The following is a 17,509-nucleotide window of genomic DNA, read 5'->3' on the forward strand; positions in this document are numbered from 1 at the left end:
AAAGATACAGAGAAAACGCTGGAAGTCAAAACTGTTACCACCTGGCAAACTGAGCTCGAGCCTCTGAACAGCTGAACAGCACTGAGAAGTAGGTAAAATCAACTCAGATTTGGATTCTTGTTTCAAAAGACTGTTAGCATACAATATTCAGAAACACTGAATCATTTAATGCAGGGTTTAGCAAATTCCTGCTGGGTTTGGGTTTGCTATCTAATCTTCTGCATAGTTTCACAAAGTACAGAAAATCAGCTGGAGAGATTTTCTTTCACAGGAGAAGATGCTTCTTCCATATTTTAATGAGAAAATGGGATCCTTACTATGGTATTGCTGTTGCCTCAACACGCTGCAGTTGAACTTAAATGCCCAAGGCTACAAGAATTAAGTGGCTTCTTTGGTTCACTTGAAGTTAAAGCTAAGAGGAACAATTTTTTCCATCCTCATGGTGACAGCAGGGACATTGGAGTGACCATGGGAGGGACCTGCAGGCACAGCTGCTGCAAGCAGGCATGACATGGATGCTGTAATCCAGCACTACTGACCTCCTCACCTTATTTCCCCCAGCAACACCTGCAGGGGCAGAGAGGGAAAGCTGCTGCATCCAGACACAAAGAGGCACAAAAGTCTGTGTGGAAAACACAAATCCTTTCTGGATCCTAAATGTAGTGCTTCTAAATAAAAAGGATTTATACTGTGGGGCCTTTTTTTCTTATTGAGATGTAGCTCGTAACAGATGGTGATGAACAGTTAAGGAATTAAACTGTATTCTGCTGCATTTCTAGATGCCTTTTTACAGCGCTACACTCTGGGCCACGTCCTCACCATTCACACTTACTGGGAGGTAATTTTTAGCTGCTCAAGTAATTATTGCCAAGATGTGATTTCAGCTATAGATGCTGCTTCTTTCAAGGCGTCCCATGTCAGCTTTTCCACAAGGCAAGGAGTGAGCGACTAGAGCTCAGAAGCATCACATCAGGTTCAAGTTTGTGGTGTACCTACGGAGAATGAAAATCTGTTTCAAGCGTGGCAGGTCTGGCAAACGTTTAATTAGCAGCCTGGATAAACCACTTGCAAAGTAATTGCAGTGAGTAAAATGCCTATGGAGGTTAACCACTCCTCAGGCTGCCCATGGTGAGCCCATGTAGTGAGCTAGGAGGCCAAACTTGCGTTTTCCATGAGCAGCTGTTGTCACCAGCAGCACTCGGGTGTCACTGAAAGAAGAATCATTTATGAGCATCTTCCACTTGCTCTCTTGTGTCCTGATGGATGGATGGATTAAACTGGAAGAGTTTATATTCTTATGCAACTTATTTTGTTGAAATAATACTTGTGCCACCTTACTGATTTAAGAAAGCAGACTAATACAGTTCTTCCTTCTGATTCTGAAAACGAGAAATAGTCAGTGCTTGATCACCCTTGAATTGTGCCCTGCATTCTGATGGCATGTTAAATTAAAGCTCCTGCTCCAGTGTAAGGATGCCTTCAATTTACACTTAGGGCGCAATGACTTTTCTAGCCACTCAGTAGCTCCCAATCTACTACGCTAGTATTTAAGGCAGCCGGTTTGTCAGGGGCACCTGCTGACAGGTGTCACAGGTGAGTGGTACCATGCAGAGAGGAAACATCCCTTTCTTCAGGCTGGGGACTCAGGCACTTTTGGAGGCAGAGTGTGTGCGGTCCTGCTTACTGCTGCTGTGAGCTGTGTGACAGCCAGTTTTCTCCCTGGGACTAGGGGTTCTTTCACTAGATAGCTTTCAAATAGCTCTCGTTGGCCGTAATGCCTCTATAAGTTTGAAGATTAGCAAGAGCACCAGTTATGGGCTGGCTACAGAGTGCCTAATGCCCTATGGCAAGGGGAGTCCAAGGGATGAGCTTGATCCACTTGTCACTCTCATCATTTGTGTGCTCAAGAGCATGCTGCAGCTGGGCTGGGCAGAACAGATGAGTGCTTGGTACCGCTGCACAGACCCCAGTCCTTCTGGTGCTGTTGGAGCTGGGAACAGACACTTCCACATCCAGCAGACAGTCTGAACCCAGCTCTTCTGGAGCACGGACGTGAGGCTTTGACTTCAGCCCTCAGTTCTAGCACTTGGATACTTCAACAGTCTCACATAGGCTCTGATGCACATAGCCTTGCTTTCAAAGCTGCCCTGAATATTACAGTGAGTTTTGTTCCCTGACCTGGCCTGTTCCTGGACAGTGCAACTGGGTCCTCACTCTGCCTTGAGTGTGCTGAAAAGGTCAAACTTCATCTTTTACACTTTACACTGAAGTGAGCAATGTTTTCTTACGGTAGTCCTCTAAAAACTGAAGTGAAAGGAATAGGACATTTCTGCTGCCCAAACTAGCAAAAACTGTTTGTGGTAAGTGATGCTTGTTGCTTAACAGCCGAAGGAGAAATGCTAATGATTCTGCATGTCAAGTTAAGTGGAAAAAAATCCAGAAGGTTTGGGCCAGCCAGTAATTCTCAGGGAAGAAAAAGCAACGAAAAATATCCAGTTTAGGGGGAAAAAAAGGCAAAATACAGAAAAGAAAATTCATCCCCTCTCCATCACGACAAAGCCCTGGAGTTAGCAAAGGGATTTCTGCCAGATATATACAATAGGATCTTGCAACACTGTAATTTGCAGGTTCTTTACAGAAAAAATTTCCCTCTTATATCTTTATTTATAACTGAACTCAGACACATCTGATGTCACTAACAATATATTCCCTTTGTTGGGTTTTTTTCTTTTCTGCGTTGCTTGACGATCATGCTTGATGGATAATGAGGAAGCTTATCATGAGCCAACAATTAAACAAACATGAGTTGAATTTTCAAGAGAAGAGAAGATGGTAAAAGGTAAATCAGGAAACTAGAGCAAGTGGGTGATAAACCCTGGTAACTGCAGCCAGAGGTGCATCAGGGAAAACCTAAAGATCAAAAGAAATACCATTGATAAGGAAAACACGTATCTTATCAAGATAGATCAGCAGCTTCAAACTGATCAGTTAGCATCTGAAATTTCAGACTATGAAATGCTGGCAATTGAAGCTATATTTTCCCCTCCAGGACCCCAAATGCCACTCCTTGGAGGCCTGGCTCATTAGATGATTGTTTGATCCAGTCTTTCAGCAAAATTGTGAGCACGTAAGAAGATTGGATCTCAGCAGAGACATTAGCTGGTATTGGAGTATGACTTTTGGTTTGATTTCCCAGTAACTCACTGAATGCAATAAGAAATCGGTGGCCTCCTTTTTTTATTATGCTCCCAGTTAGCATCAAGTAGTAAGTGATTATGCATATGCCTTCTGATCTTTTCAGCCTCCCTTTATTGGTTATAAGCATGCTGTGAGCCTGTCTGTGGGCAACCCAAACTGACAGTGAAGAAGTTCAGCAGTGACAGGCTGCCAGCGTGAGCATGCTCTCATTGCTAATGGTATTTTCAGGTCATTATTTGGTTGCACACAATAAAAATAATTATAGAATCATAGAATCATTTAGGTTTGAAAAGACCTTTAATATCATCGAGCCGAACCATAAATCTAGCACTGCCAAGTCCAGCACTAAACCATGCCCCTCAGTGCTGCACCTACACGTCGTTTAAACACCTCCAGGGATGGTGACTCTGCCACTTCCCTGGCCAGCCTGGTCCAATGCTTGACACCCCTTTCAGCAAAGAATTTTTTCCTAATATCCAATCTACACCTCCTTTGGTGCAACTTTAGGCCTCTTCCTCTCATCTGGTCACTTGCTACTTGGGCAAAGAGACCAACACTCAACTCACCAATGTAATATACATACTGAGGGGCTACAAAAGGGAAAATGTTTTACATGACAAAAGTAGGAACAATTGTCCATCTGAACTGTCCGGTCAGCTGTTATTTTCTCAGTACTGGTTTATTAGTTACCTTCCACACCAGGCCAAGAGTCCTTCTGCCTCAGCAGCAAGCTTGGACTTGCTGCTGATACTGCAGCATCACAGAGAACCTGCTCTGGTACAAAGGCACAGCAGCACTCTAGAAAATCTCCAGTACTCCAAATCCACCTGTTCAAAAGAGAAAGGCTTCAACACTTCTTGCATTTCTACGAAACCAGGTTCCTGAATTTATGAATGCTTGTGTTTTTTATGTGTATGTTTAGGGACGGTAAATCTTTACCATGGTAAGGATTTAGCTCAGTTACCACCTGGCCTTTGAAGCTCAGAGCCTTCAAATGGTTAATTGCAGACACAACTTCTATTTGAGCAGCTTAGGTACCTGCAAGCACAATAATTGTAGAGGCATAGATTATAAACTGATTACAAGTTTCAGGCTATTTGCAGGAATAACTTGCTAAGGTGTCTCTCCATCTCTACCTTGTAGGGAGCACATGGTGCTCCCGCAAAACTATGCTGTCTAATGGCTTAGTTCACAGATCACCCTGACCCACCTGAAGGGTGTACTGACCGCATCTGTCTGCACCCTTTTCTATTTCTGGGCCCACTCATTACATGTGGATATGCAAAATGTGCTGCCCTCCCCCAGATGAATAACTTGTGAAATGTCTGGACTGCCTGTAACTTTGGGAAAACACAGCAGACACCCTTCCTCTTCTAGCCAGCCTGCAGGAATGTACTGAACTGCTCTGAAAACAAGACCTAGCTGTGGATGTTTGTTCTGCTCCCTCCTCCCTCCCTTCCTGGAAAGCACAGTGAAAGAAGGACATTCAAAAGTAAGAGCTGAAGGAAACTTTAGAGAAGTTGAACTGAATTAATCAGTTCTGTGTGATACTTAAGGAACTGGAAATAGCAAAAGACAATGGTTAGCTACACAGAGAAACACACATGTATCCATATATAGCAATGATTCTAAAATTCAGTGGGACCCGTCCCCAGTGTTATCCTACAGTATGGTGAAAACACTGTGATGTTATCACTGCTTAGAAGCTGAAGAGCAGGCAGATTGTCTTTCTGTAGGTGCCAGTTGCACCAGCTGTGCAAGTGGGCTTTCTGTAATCCCGCATCAAGATAATGCACTTCTAATCTTAACCTTCAAATGTGACTCCTGAAAAAGCGCACTGCCTCCCCTCCCTGTCACTGTGTTTTCTGCAAACAACCATGTTCTTCCTTTCATGCTTCAAAATTACTGTGCTGTCCTGAAACTCTTGTGTTCAGATGATCTCAGTTTTCTGATAAAAACTGTCATTATTTTACAGCTGCCTAATCAAACACGAAATTGTTTCACATGTATGAGACAATTACCTAACCATGGAAAGATCCTTCCAAACTGAAAATTAATTGCGATTTCTTCCACATGCTCAAAACACCAACCCTCATAACCTGATACTAGGATCCTTTTACTTCTGTTAAATTGTGATTTTCTCAGAAGAGATTAAGTTCCAAACCTGGTCTGCAGCTCTCAGATACCTTTTACTTTGAGATCTATGCAGCTACTCATATACGCAGCCTGTGAATCTGCGTATTGGTTGTACCTGCATCCTTGCTGAACTGCATGCACTAGCAGCAGTTACAGTCAAGAATATGTTACTGCTGATAGCCTCGGGAGTATTACAGACCTAGCACCCTCTGATCCCCTGGGTTGCTACTACCAAGTTTAATCCCTATTAATAACGAGTCACCTCAGTATATCTGATGGTCTGAACCTCCAAGTGGTGCATAAGAGGGCAAGAGGACTGAAGAGCAGGAAGGTATTTTCAGTCTCAAAAGCTCTTTGAGGCACCTCCTAATCCGTTGTGATGTGGGAATCCAAAAAAGCTTGTTTCAGTCTTGAAAATGTGAACAGGGATTTTCACTAAAATTTGCAGAAGTCCAGCCAGGTTTGGAAAGCAAGGTTTCCTCATTCCACTCTTGTGATGGATCATATCTAAAACACCATTTTCCTTTGCCAAACCTTGAAGTTCAGCTAAATGAAGGAAAAGTGTGTGATGTGAAAGTATAATGCATAGAACTCCAGAGGTGAATACTGCACCAGCCAAACTGACTCAGGATTATGTTTCCTCAACGTTTTCCATTGTCAAAATAGGCACACAAGGCAGCTGTTTGTACAGCCGGAGATACTGAGCCCAGTATACTGACACCATTGCTATGTTCAGCTGTTTTCCCATGTTGGGGACTTCCCAAAACAACTTTTAAAACGTAATGTAATATTGATCCCAGAGACCAGCAGTATGGTAAAAGCCCAGGTACCAGGGCCGTCAAAGAGCAGTGCCAGCAGAAAAATAAAGGCCTTTCATATAAACTCCAGTCTAGAGAAGCTGAAAATGACTCCCAACCTTTTTTAAAGCTGCAAATTCCTTAATGCAAACATTCACAATAGGTTCCCATATGAAAGAAGGTACAGGTGTTCCCCAGTTAATATCTAGGAATGATTGAAACCCCTGGTCCTGCAGATAGTTTTTTCTGGGCAGCAGAGAGCTCTGCCTGGACCAGAGCTTTGCAGCAGTCAGTGCCTCAGTAATGGCAGTTGATCATTGCCTTGCCTAGGGTTCAGCAGGAAGAAGCTGCAGCTACTCCAAAAGCCCAGTTAATTCCTTGAACTGATTTATCTACACAGCCTCCAGATGAGTACACATAACTGCGTTTGGAAATGATCCAGCTCCTCACTTGGAGCTGAAGGAGGAGCGCAAGCCTTCTTTCGGACACCATTGCAGCCTGTGAATTTGCTGCAAGCCTGCAGTGAGCAGTGGGGACAACGGCCTCATCATGGCACAGGGCAGCCACAGCACAGTCTGCTGTGCCAACCCCATGTTCAGCAGCTCCTGCTCAGTACTGAGCAACGGTGCCTCTCCTGCTGACTCTGGTGCTCCTGCCTGAGCTGCTCTTCAGAGGAGCCCTCCGTGTTTTCTGTGTGGTTTATAAGTCTACCAGGGGTGAATGGGCCATTCAGTAACTGCTAGTCTTCCCCCTGAACTGGTGAGGAAACATGGAGGAATGCTGGAGGAGACTCCAGTGAGCTCTGGCTGGATATGCAGGAGCCAGAGGCCCCTTCGGGGTAGCAGGGAAATGGAAATCTAGCAATAAAAAGGATGCGGGAGGCTGCATAAAGATCCAGGACTGCTGCTGGGTAGCGATGGACAAAAGTGTGCACACAGACACGCAGGCACACTGCTCCTCCAGTCCCCAGGTTTTTCTCAGGGGAGTCCTTCATCAGCCAGAGCAACCAGAACAAGCACTGCCAGTGAGCCCACTGCCCTGGCTGGCTTGGCTAAAGGCCAAGGATAATAAACACAAGCCAGCAGGGTCCCCATTGAGCAGACCTGGGACACTGGTTCTTTTTGCAGGCTCTTCATCAGGGATGTAACTACAGGCACTGTCTTCATGGGCATTCAGTAAATTCCCCAGTGCGGGGCAGCTGAAGGGATTAGGAATGCCAGCAGCTGCAGAATTTCTCTGGGTGCTTGTGGGGGAAAGAAAGTGTTAATGGAGAGAGCAGGGAGGGGAGAGGTGTGTGGGGTCTGAGGCAGATCAAAGCGCAGACATATCAACTGAGCAAGAGAGCAGAGGTAAAACGTTGTAAAGGCGACTGAAAGGACTGTGAAGGCCTTGGAGAAAGGGGATAATGAGGAATAGGAGGGAAGTGCAGGAAGACCTGAGCAAAGCAATCTCTGGCCTTTCCCTATAAGGATGTTTTTCAGTGTAGTGAGTCCAGGGCTGTCTGTAAAGTCTTAAAGGGGGGCCAGGGGAAGAAAATGCATTCCTCTTCCTTCACACAGACTTGATCTAGAGAAGGTAGGAAAGGAAAAACAGAACAAGAGGAGAAAAGCTGTATTGACAGAATGAACAGCCTTGATGAAGGCTGATTATATTGGAAGCTGCCTGGGGGATTTGTGTTCATAAGTGTTCCATGGTACAGAAATTGCAGGACTGAAAAAGGGAAGGGGGGGACATGACACAAGGGTGAGTAGTTTAAATTAGCACGTTATGTTGCTTAAATGTATGAAGAAAGGTTATTCCTAAGCCTTGCAGTATTTCCAAGGCAGAATGGGACAGGGCAGCTGCAGACCTGGAGAAGCAGAAACACTTCTGAGTCTGCTGAAACACTTACGCTTAAGGAGAAATCGCATCACTTTTTCCATCCCAGTATGAAGCTTAAGGAAGAAATAAGGGAGGAGGAAATATTTTATGCCTTGATGTCTAGGAAAAAAAAACAAAGGGTTAATGAATGATGAGGACATGCAATATGTGGGCCAGATACTACGTACAAGGTCTTTGTGTGGGACACTTCATAAATGATGGACATCAGAGCTCAGAAACTTTGCCTTTCTCAGTCAGCTGCACCAGTGTTCTGTGTTAGGTGGTCTGCTTTAGGCCTCCTGGGAGGGTTTTTCAACATTCTAAAACCAAAAATGTAAGAAAATGGCTATTGACAACTGTTCCTTCAGAAATTTCCTGGGTTCAGCAGTAGCAGTCATTTTTCTCCTTGGTAGCTGGTGCAGTGCAGTGTTTTGACTTTCGGCCTGGGAACAGTGCTGATAACACCGATGTTTTGGTCTGGCCAAGGACTTTGTGAGCCTCATGCTCTGCCAGGGAGGAGGGGAAGCTGGTAGGAAGCAGAGACAGGACACCTGACCCAAACTGACCAAACAGGTATTTCATACCACAGCACGTCATGCCCAGGATGTAACTGGGAGTTACCCGGAAGGGCTGGGAGACTGCGGGGTTGGAGGAGGTATCGGTTGGTGCTTGGTCGGGCTGGGGGAGGCAAGTTATCAGCTGGTGGTGAGGTGTTGTATTCTCTTCCCTTGTTATTTCCTTTATCATTATTATCATTGGTGGTAGCAGTAGTGATTTGTGTTATACCTTAGTTACTAAACTGTTCTTATCTCAACCCATGGGAGTTGCATTCTTTTGATTCTCCTCTCCGTCCCCCCAGGAGTAGGGGGAGGGCAAGAAGGGGGGGAGTGAGTGAACGAGCTGTCTGGCTGGGTTTAAACCACGACAAGAAAGCAAAAGCATAGTCTGTGAGCGAGGCTCTCTGCAGTCCCACATGTGTCGGCTCCTCTGTCTGTGAGGACCAGGTCCATTGCAGCAGCTCCTCCTCACACAGAGACTGGGCAGAGACTGCCACTTCCACAAAGGTATAGTGAGGCTCATCTATCATTTGCCTCTCAAGGGACTCGAGAGGCCAGTGGCATATGACAGTGGCTACAAAATCTCTGTCACGACAGGAAAAACCACACAGTGTTGACAGAACTTATAAACAAGCAGTTTCTTCAGCTAGCTGTTGGATTGGCAGTGCTCATGGGGACTGTCATGTCCAGAGGGACATATTTACCTGCTACCCCTCCATGATCTGCATAGGCAGAAGAGTTTCTGAGCTATTGAAGGAGTACCTGATTATATCGCACACTTTATTTTCACTTAATGTCAAGAACTGCATTCCCCCCCCCCCCAACACTTCAATGATTACAGATTAATTGCTTTTTTATGAACTGCAGTAGTAGGACTGCAATTAATCTCTGAGAATAGCTAGTGTTTTCTTTGCATCAGCCACAAACTCCTTATTTCCATTCAGTTTATGCTTAACAAAACCCTAAGCATTCAAATGAAAAGTTTTCATTTTGGGTTTCTTAAATGTATCCAGAGTGCAGATAACTCCTAAGTGATATTGTCATTATTTCTCTGCTATTCTGCTAGCATCCGGGCCACTTCTTCTGTCTTCTTTCATGTGTTACAGAGATAAAAATCAGCATCTCAGTTTCAATAGCTGGAAAAATGATGCTGGTGGAGCACAGGACTGTTGTCTTTCTGTGTATCACCCAAGACACTGATCCTGCATCACGGTGTTCAAGAACCAGTGTTTTTTAAAGACAAATGGCAAGCTCAAGCAGCATGCATTCTTCGTATTTCAGTACTATGAAATATGTACAATGAACAGTAGCTGAGAAAGCTGTGAAGACTTTCATTACTGATGGAACATACTCATAGTACTTTAATTGTTAATGGCACTCAACACACCAAGAGTATGAAAGGAAAAACTAGGCAACGTGAGAATGTGGCTTCATCATATAAGCATATACACTTGTAACCCTGAAAAGAAATGGAAAGAAAGCAAATCAGATCATATTTAACTCAGGCCATCTGCAAGCTCTGGCAGAGGATTTGTGGTACAGAAAGCCACAAATCCTTACCATTCAGGACATTTCACAGAATGAAAAGACAGGTTACTTAATCTGTGTGAAGCAATAGACTGATTTTGGTAATCCACTTGAGGACAAAATAGACACAAAGATGATATTTACCTGTACTTATTATAGATGTGCTAATGCTTGTAACACTCTTATTACTAAGGGTCTGTCAGCACTACCATTTAAGCCTCTAAGGTGTATAACTGACATGATACAAGTGGTGCTTGGCAGGTGTACTACTCTTACAGCTCCAGAGAATATCAGAGCATGCCCTCAGCTGGGTCCTAACTCTTCAGAATAAGGGAGAGTGGGAAAGATTAAATGGCTGACCAAAAGTTGTGTACTACACCAGAAGCCAAATAGAATTAATTTTTATTGCCTAGCCAATCTTAGTCCACTGAGTCACTCAGCCTCTCCACATCTGCAGAGTTTTAGGAATCATATGCTGGAAATTACTCCTCGAGACTTTCTCTCTTGAAGCAAAACGTTTAGTGTTGCCCTTTCCACTCTGTAGGCAGTAAGAGATGGTCAAATTGATGGCTAGTTGCAGTCCAGAGGTAGTGCAGAGAGGTTGAAATGTGCCCAGGGCTAAGCTGGATGCAACTTGGACATGTCTGCTTGAGAAGGCTGCTGTGATTACAGCCAGTTCTTGGGCTGCCTCTTTAGCCATCCCTTCCTTAGCGTATCCAGGCTGTTGCTTTCTCCTCCACCTCTGTCTTCAGGCGTGATACATGGTGCAGACCAGAGAGTTCAGAAATGGAGGGTTGTGTCAGCTCATGACCCTCTTCTAACACTCTGGAAAAGGGTTGGTCTATCTTTGAGGAACAGCAGCCAACCTGGACACAGGGCTGTCCTCTCCTCAGCCCTTCACAAGTGCAAGCTGGATTTGGGAGACCATGTCAAGGGCTGGCTAGTATCAAAGATCCTTGGCAGGGCTAAGTACTTCAGGACCACCTAGAATGCTTGCCAAACTTAGTCATATGCCAGATCTTTCTAAAAGACACCAAGGAATGATATGGCCGTGTAGAATAACTCCAAAACAGGAAGGCATGGAAAACTTGGTTAAAGACTCATGACTGTAAGCACCTCGTGAAAGTAAACTGCGTCTCACAACACACATATCTGGGAACGACAGGAGCTCTCAAAAGCCTTTGGCCATGATTTTGTAAACCCTTTCTCACATGAGCGGGACTTACTCAGGCAAATAATTGCTTTTAAATCAATAGGAAGGCTGGTATGAATAGTAGCTTTCAGCTCTTGTTGCTAAGGTATGCTCGCATCACTTCACACTGTATTGTGGGACTTCTGATGCCCCAGCACAGTGGGAGCTGGACCCAAGCAATGCCTGGGGAATTGCTGCTGCACAGATTCAGCAGAACGTTTCTTCCTGCAGGGCCTCCAGCCTGCCTCACTGGGAGAAGGCCTGGGCAGTCTGCAGACAAATAAATGTCAGAAGTGGGTTGCATTGTGCCCATACAGACAGTGTGTGAGAGCACGATGCAGGGACCAAATCATTATTGTGCATCTACAATGTCTCTCTTACATAGGCTCAGATCAATATGCATTGTTTCAAATGTGACCTTCATGGTGGATACTGCAGCATGAAGAACACATGATAGCTCTTACATCAATAATAATTTAAAAAAAATTGTTTCAATAGCAGCTTTTAGCTGTAGCCATCAGTTTATATCATGGGTTTTTCCCTGAGGCTGTTTGTGCTGTTATCTCACCCAATCTTCCTTATTAGCCACATAGCAACTTCCTACTTGGTTGATGAAGTTTCTTAAAATAATCCACTCTAAATGATGAAAACAGAGCTGATGATATGTTTATCTTCTAGCCTGTTAATGTGATGTGCTATCTTCATCCACCAAAACAGATGATATTTTTGCTTCTGTCTCTGGTTACTTTTCTGTCTTTTTCATCCTAGTCTCTACTCTTCCTTTTTTTTTTATCCACAGTTTGACCCAGATAGCACATTGCTCAGAAGTCACATCTGAGTAGAGCTCTGAATCTGCATTATTCAAGTGACTTTGCTGTTCCCATTAAGTAAAATGATTTAGTTCCAGAGCTCTTGATTAGAGAAAATGAAAGATCAAATCGTTTGTCATTGAGTTAGGATGATGATGATGCTTAAGGAGGAGAATTATTAAAATGTCACATACACCAAGCTGTTTGTTATTTTGACATTCTTGCAGCTTTCTTCTCTATTTACACAGAATGATGCCTTGTTTACAAAAAACCCCACAAAGCAACCCACTGAAATTAAAGTAAGTTATTGAATGCTCCAGACTTGCATAAATCGGACTGTTCATGAACCTGGACACAAGAGCATGAAGTTCAGCTTCTACTTTTGAAGCAGAAGCTCTGTTAGCAGGACAGGGGCTGTGCAGTGATTCTGTAAGATCAACAGCCCCATTCTCTAACTTTCGCACAACCTCCCATTGCAGGGCTGTGGAAGCCCCTACCATACCTTTGACTTCCAAGGGGGTGATGGCAGAGTCTTCCCTTGTCCCACCAACGCCGTAGTCATCAGTGCAGTGAGGTGGCCCAGCCTCTCCTCAGAAAGACATCTTGATCTGAAGCAGAAGACTATTTCTGGATGCCAGAGGGCTGACTCACCAGCCCGAGTTCAAGTCCCTAACCACAGGATTCAGTTCCTTTTACTTTACTGCGTTTGGTTATTTCCTCAGAATAAATGAAGAAGCTTCTGAACCCATGATGAACATACCCTCAATGTTTTTCCCTTCTTTTCTGTGTGCAGGCTCAGCAGAAACCTTGCTCTGTGCCTATCTGCTTTTGGAGTCTAGAGAAGACATCTTTTTTTCCCCCCCACTTTGTCCAAGGGCCACGTATTTCAACACAAATATCTGAGATTCGTAAAGGAGGTTCTTCACCCATTCAAGGTCCATTTTCCTTGTGGACATAAAGCTTGCACAATCTGCAAGCTGTCACCTCGCGTTTTGTTGCTTGCAGGCCTTGGCAATCACCTGCCAGTTAGGGGCTGGAAGCCTCAATTTCCTCACTGTGAGGGATTCCCACAAAATGATGTGCGAGCACACACAGCAGAACTGGACTCTGTGAAGCTATTTCTTGATGATCCATTTGTAAAGCACTGTTAAAGGGGTCTGGCTAGCTAACAATCCTACAGGCCTTCTGGATTACAAGTTCCAGTCCCCTCCTGTCATGGATAATCATGTCTTGCTTAATTAACAGAGATCTAAATTGAAATAAATCATTCGTTGCCTATGAGAAATGGAGGCGTTGGAGAGATCTGGAAATCTTTTCCGGAGTTCTGACCTAAATTTTATTTACAGGCAATTTATACCCATCTGGTTTTGTGCCAAGTATATTCTTCATCCTGCATAGCTTGTCTCCCTCCTCTACCCTCAGCCTTCAATGTATTTATAGTCAACTGTCATAACTATCCCAAGCCTTTATTTTGCCAGGCTAGACAAGCTGTGATGTTTTAGCTTCTTTGCTTGCCTGTCTATATCCATTCATCTTTTGAGTGGACCTCCTTGCTTGGAAGACAAACTGTCTGACACGGGACTGCGAGCAACTCCCGAGGAGGTTTCACCTTCACCTTATGCCATGTTATTAAACCTTTTCACTGAGAATATTCCATTCAGGTTGGCTTCTGTCTTTTTGACATTGGCAGCCTGATAGTCCTCCTGTAACTGATTAAGAGACCTGTGTCTGCCTCCTCTCCTGGCATGTTCCCATAATGAGAGTGAGTGTGCACATTCAAGGGATGCACTTCACCAGACTGGTGCTCACATTCCCTCTATTTCAAGAGGGGTGCTGTAGAGGGACTCTATCAGGGACTGTAGCGATAAGACAAGGGGTAATGGGCTAAAACTTAGACAGGAAAAGTTTAGGTTAGATGTAAGGAAGATGTTCTTTACCGTGAGGGTGGTGAGGCACTGGAATGGGTTGCCCAAGGAAGTTGTGAATGCTCCATGCTTGGTGGTGTTCAAGACCAGGTTGGACAGAGCCTTTAGTGACATGGTGTAGTAAGAGGTGTCCCTGCCCATGGCAGGGGGGTTGGAACTGGATGATCTTAAGGTCCTTTCCAACCCTAACCATTCTGTTATTCTACAGTTCTATGAAATATCTGTGGAGTTAAGTATCAAGATTAAGGTTCATATGAGATAGCATGGCAGCCTGGCACAGCAAGACATACGCTTGAGGGGGATGTGCTTGCAAGGAGCCAGGAGATGCCTCCAGGCTGCAGGTTAGCACCTGGACACCCAGAAACAGTAACATACGAAGAGCTGTTTAGCAAATTTGAGCATTCATTTCAGTGAGCACGTATCAAGTTATCTTCAGATAAGCCAACAGAAAATTAGTCAGTAGAAAAATGCTGGAGGGAGAAGGCTCAGGAGAGATATGAGCCCAAGTTTTTCTCTGGCAGGGGTCAGAAGGCAAGCTTACTTTTAGATGGCCAATAGATACATTATTTAAGTTGCATTGATCAGAATCAGACATTATTAAACCTTGTGCAGTTGCCTTATTTAGATTGAGACAATTTCCTGTTGGTCGCTGTAGCATAAAAAGAATAATATGACTTTCTTGTCCCCTAGTATGTGTGTGGAAATCAGTATTTCCTTGCACCTTTCTCACTGCATTTGGGCCACTGTGGAGCAGGAGGGATGAATCCCTGGGCTGAGAGGGCAGCAGTATACAAGAATGTAACTGCAGTGTAGTGTAGTGGCTGCACATCCAAGTATGAGAAAAGCATTATCTAGTTCCAGCCCCAGAGCTGTGGTTTGACTCTGCATCTTACATTGGGCAGATGTCTAAGTGTTTGATATAAGACTTACAAAGAGAACACCAGCACATTCTGACGGATGTGGACTAATTCTCAGCTTTGCTCATTTGCAGCCGAAAACTACAATTTTACTCTTAAAATCCCAATCCCAGGCCTCTACCTCACCCAGCATTTAACCCTAAAGCTTCAGAAATGTTGTATTTATTTTTCTTTCCCTTGTTTCTATTTTTTCCCCAATAATTGAATTTAACAAACCGACAAATAACCTGTGATTTACTGACCTCTAATGGCTAAATTAAAATCTTCCACCTTTTGTTTAAAGGTGCCATGAAAATGAAAAAACACATTCAGGGTCTGCTGCTTTTTTAAGTCAAGGCACTCCAGCTTCAAAAATATGTGTCCTCCTTCTGGTGGTAAAGAATCACTTACTCTTTCAAGTGGGCTGAATAATATTTTTTGGATGATGTGAGTAAATTACCAGTCACTTTCCCATTCCATTCCCTGTCATTAACATGATATGGGGAAGAAAAGAAGCTGGGGTGCCAGTTTCAGGAAATATTTCTGTGGGAAATCTGGACTTGAAGAGGTGAGTTTTGCATCATGAGCAGGTCTTATGAAGCCTGGGTTATTCTGAACTCTGGTGACTGAAGATGCAGAACTAAACCCCATACAGCTCAAGTGCTGTGCCTTGTCAGCCCAGCATCCTGCCAACCCCTGGCTGCAGGCAAAGGAGGAAGCTAGTGGGAGACTGGGGGCCACTGAACGTGCTTGGATTAAAGCAGATTGAAAATAAGGCTTGATATCACTATAGGATCTAGCTAGCTGCGAGTATTTAGAGTGTAAGCTGCGTTTTCCCCTTCAAGGTCAGGCAAAGGGCAGGTCAGCCTTTGTCTACCATTTCCACCCTCTGCTGAAAACTAGCCACAAATGAGACTGCATTTCACCTGCTGTCTAATGCCCCTTTGCCCAAATTTATATAGTTACAATTTGTGTTTATGGTGTTAGCCCATAAGGTATTATCCTGTTGCCAAGGAAGCACGTAGAAAAGAATACAAAATAGATGGATAAACATTACTGAAAATGGGATAACAAATTTTGTGCCATAGCTGGATGCCATCTAACATGCACCAGATGTTTTCAAGAAAAACATTGTGTTTCCTCTTAAAGGTTTAACTGCATAGTCAGAATGAGCCAATCATAGATTACCTTCAACTGTCAATACACTTTTATTTACTGGTTTTATGACAAAACCCTTCAAAGCATTAAAAACATAATTTTCCATTTTTTTTTCTAATATACAGGTGGCTTATTGCAACAGTATATAAATGAACTAAAGTGGCATAAACTGTGATGATTTGTTTGACATATGACAAACTAGTTTACCATAGGGACTAAGAGCCCCTGCTTTTAATGAAGTATCAGTCATCGCAAGTTAATCAGTTATTTTATTTAAGACTGCTTTCTCCACTCAGCAAAATGTTTGTAATCTTGTAGTTGTGGAGCTCCTGTGTCATCATCACGGAAAGGAGGGGAGAAAAAGATCACATTTTGAATGTTCTCCTCTCCAAGAATTTTTACTGATGTGTGATTTCACATAGATCTGCTTACCCACGTCAGCTCCCACAGGTAAACTAATCCTTGTTCATTAGCAGTGGCCCTAAAGGCCAGCCATCAAACCATAATTTCCTTGAGAACATACGGTGATGGTCTCAGAGAACATGTAGAAAACTACAGTATGGAGCAACTGAGCAGGTTCTTAGGAATTTTTTGTGGTCAACAAAAGGTGTTTTTAAGGCGTAGGTTTCTCACCTGTTTGGGACATTTGCTTTAGGATGCCCACGGCAGTTATATGAGCTGCTCCTATGAGAAGGGCAGATCTGCTCTGTAAAAGTCTACTTTTAGCCTCCATCATTTGGAGGTGATAAAGGACAGGCCACGCATGCTGTGAGCTCTGCACCTTTGCCACATCCACATTGCTGTAATGCTATTGGCAGCAGCGGAATAGACTTGTCTCCACGTCCCCATGCAATGTAGGGACAACTTGAATGTCCTTTTGGTACTGTAATTGGTTCTCAAGCTGCAGCTGTATCACTGCATTTTTAAATTGTGCTAGAGCAGAGCCTCCCCTGCTGCAAAAAGGTGCTACGGCAGGGCCTGGCATCAGCTCAGCCGACTGTCAAGGCCTCTGAAGACTGATGGGAGAGAAGTCTTTTCTGGCAAGACAATGTAGCTGATTTTCTTGATCTTTCTTACCTCTGATCAGCAGGGTAGAAGTCTCCCTGTGATTTCTAAAAGCACTCTTCAAATTGCTGAAGAGAAACAGCTTCTCCTAGGGTTGTCCATTTCAGTGCTTCATGTTTTCAGTATCACCAGTTTTCCTTATATGATGTTGTCAATACGGCATGACAAGAGCCACAGGAGTAAAACTGATGGAGCCATCAGTGGTGATCTTTGCTGTGTTTCTTTTTTTATTCACTGTGCTGGGAACTCAGAGCTGGACAGAGCAAAATGAGAAGCTGGTCAGTGGCAAGATGCGCAACAGTGTGGGTTTTCAAGCGCAGCAATGGCCGCTGTACTTCCTCACTCTTCTCTTTTCTCCTTAGTTTGATCCAAGTCTTCTGCACGAAGAA

The 17,509-nt window shown here is 44.0% G+C and overlaps 1 long non-coding RNA gene across 1 annotated transcript in view; it reads right to left on the bottom strand.

Annotated features, from left to right (window-relative positions):
• LOC133276700 (uncharacterized) overlaps positions 1 to 12,682 on the bottom strand; it is a 45,938-nt gene extending 33,256 nt beyond the window's left edge. The window contains exon 1 of the long non-coding RNA XR_009745969.1: positions 12,579 to 12,682. This is a non-coding gene — a long non-coding RNA (uncharacterized LOC133276700). The remainder of the gene's footprint in view (positions 1 to 12,578) is intronic.
• Positions 12,683 to 17,509: the final 4,827 nt, after the last annotated feature.

This window comes from Pezoporus flaviventris, unplaced genomic scaffold (assembly GCF_033815535.1).
Source record: "Pezoporus flaviventris isolate CSIRO_AGI_PZ_B2104156 unplaced genomic scaffold, CSIRO_AGI_Pfla_v1 ptg000045l, whole genome shotgun sequence".
NCBI lineage: Eukaryota > Metazoa > Chordata > Aves > Psittaciformes > Psittacidae > Pezoporus > Pezoporus flaviventris.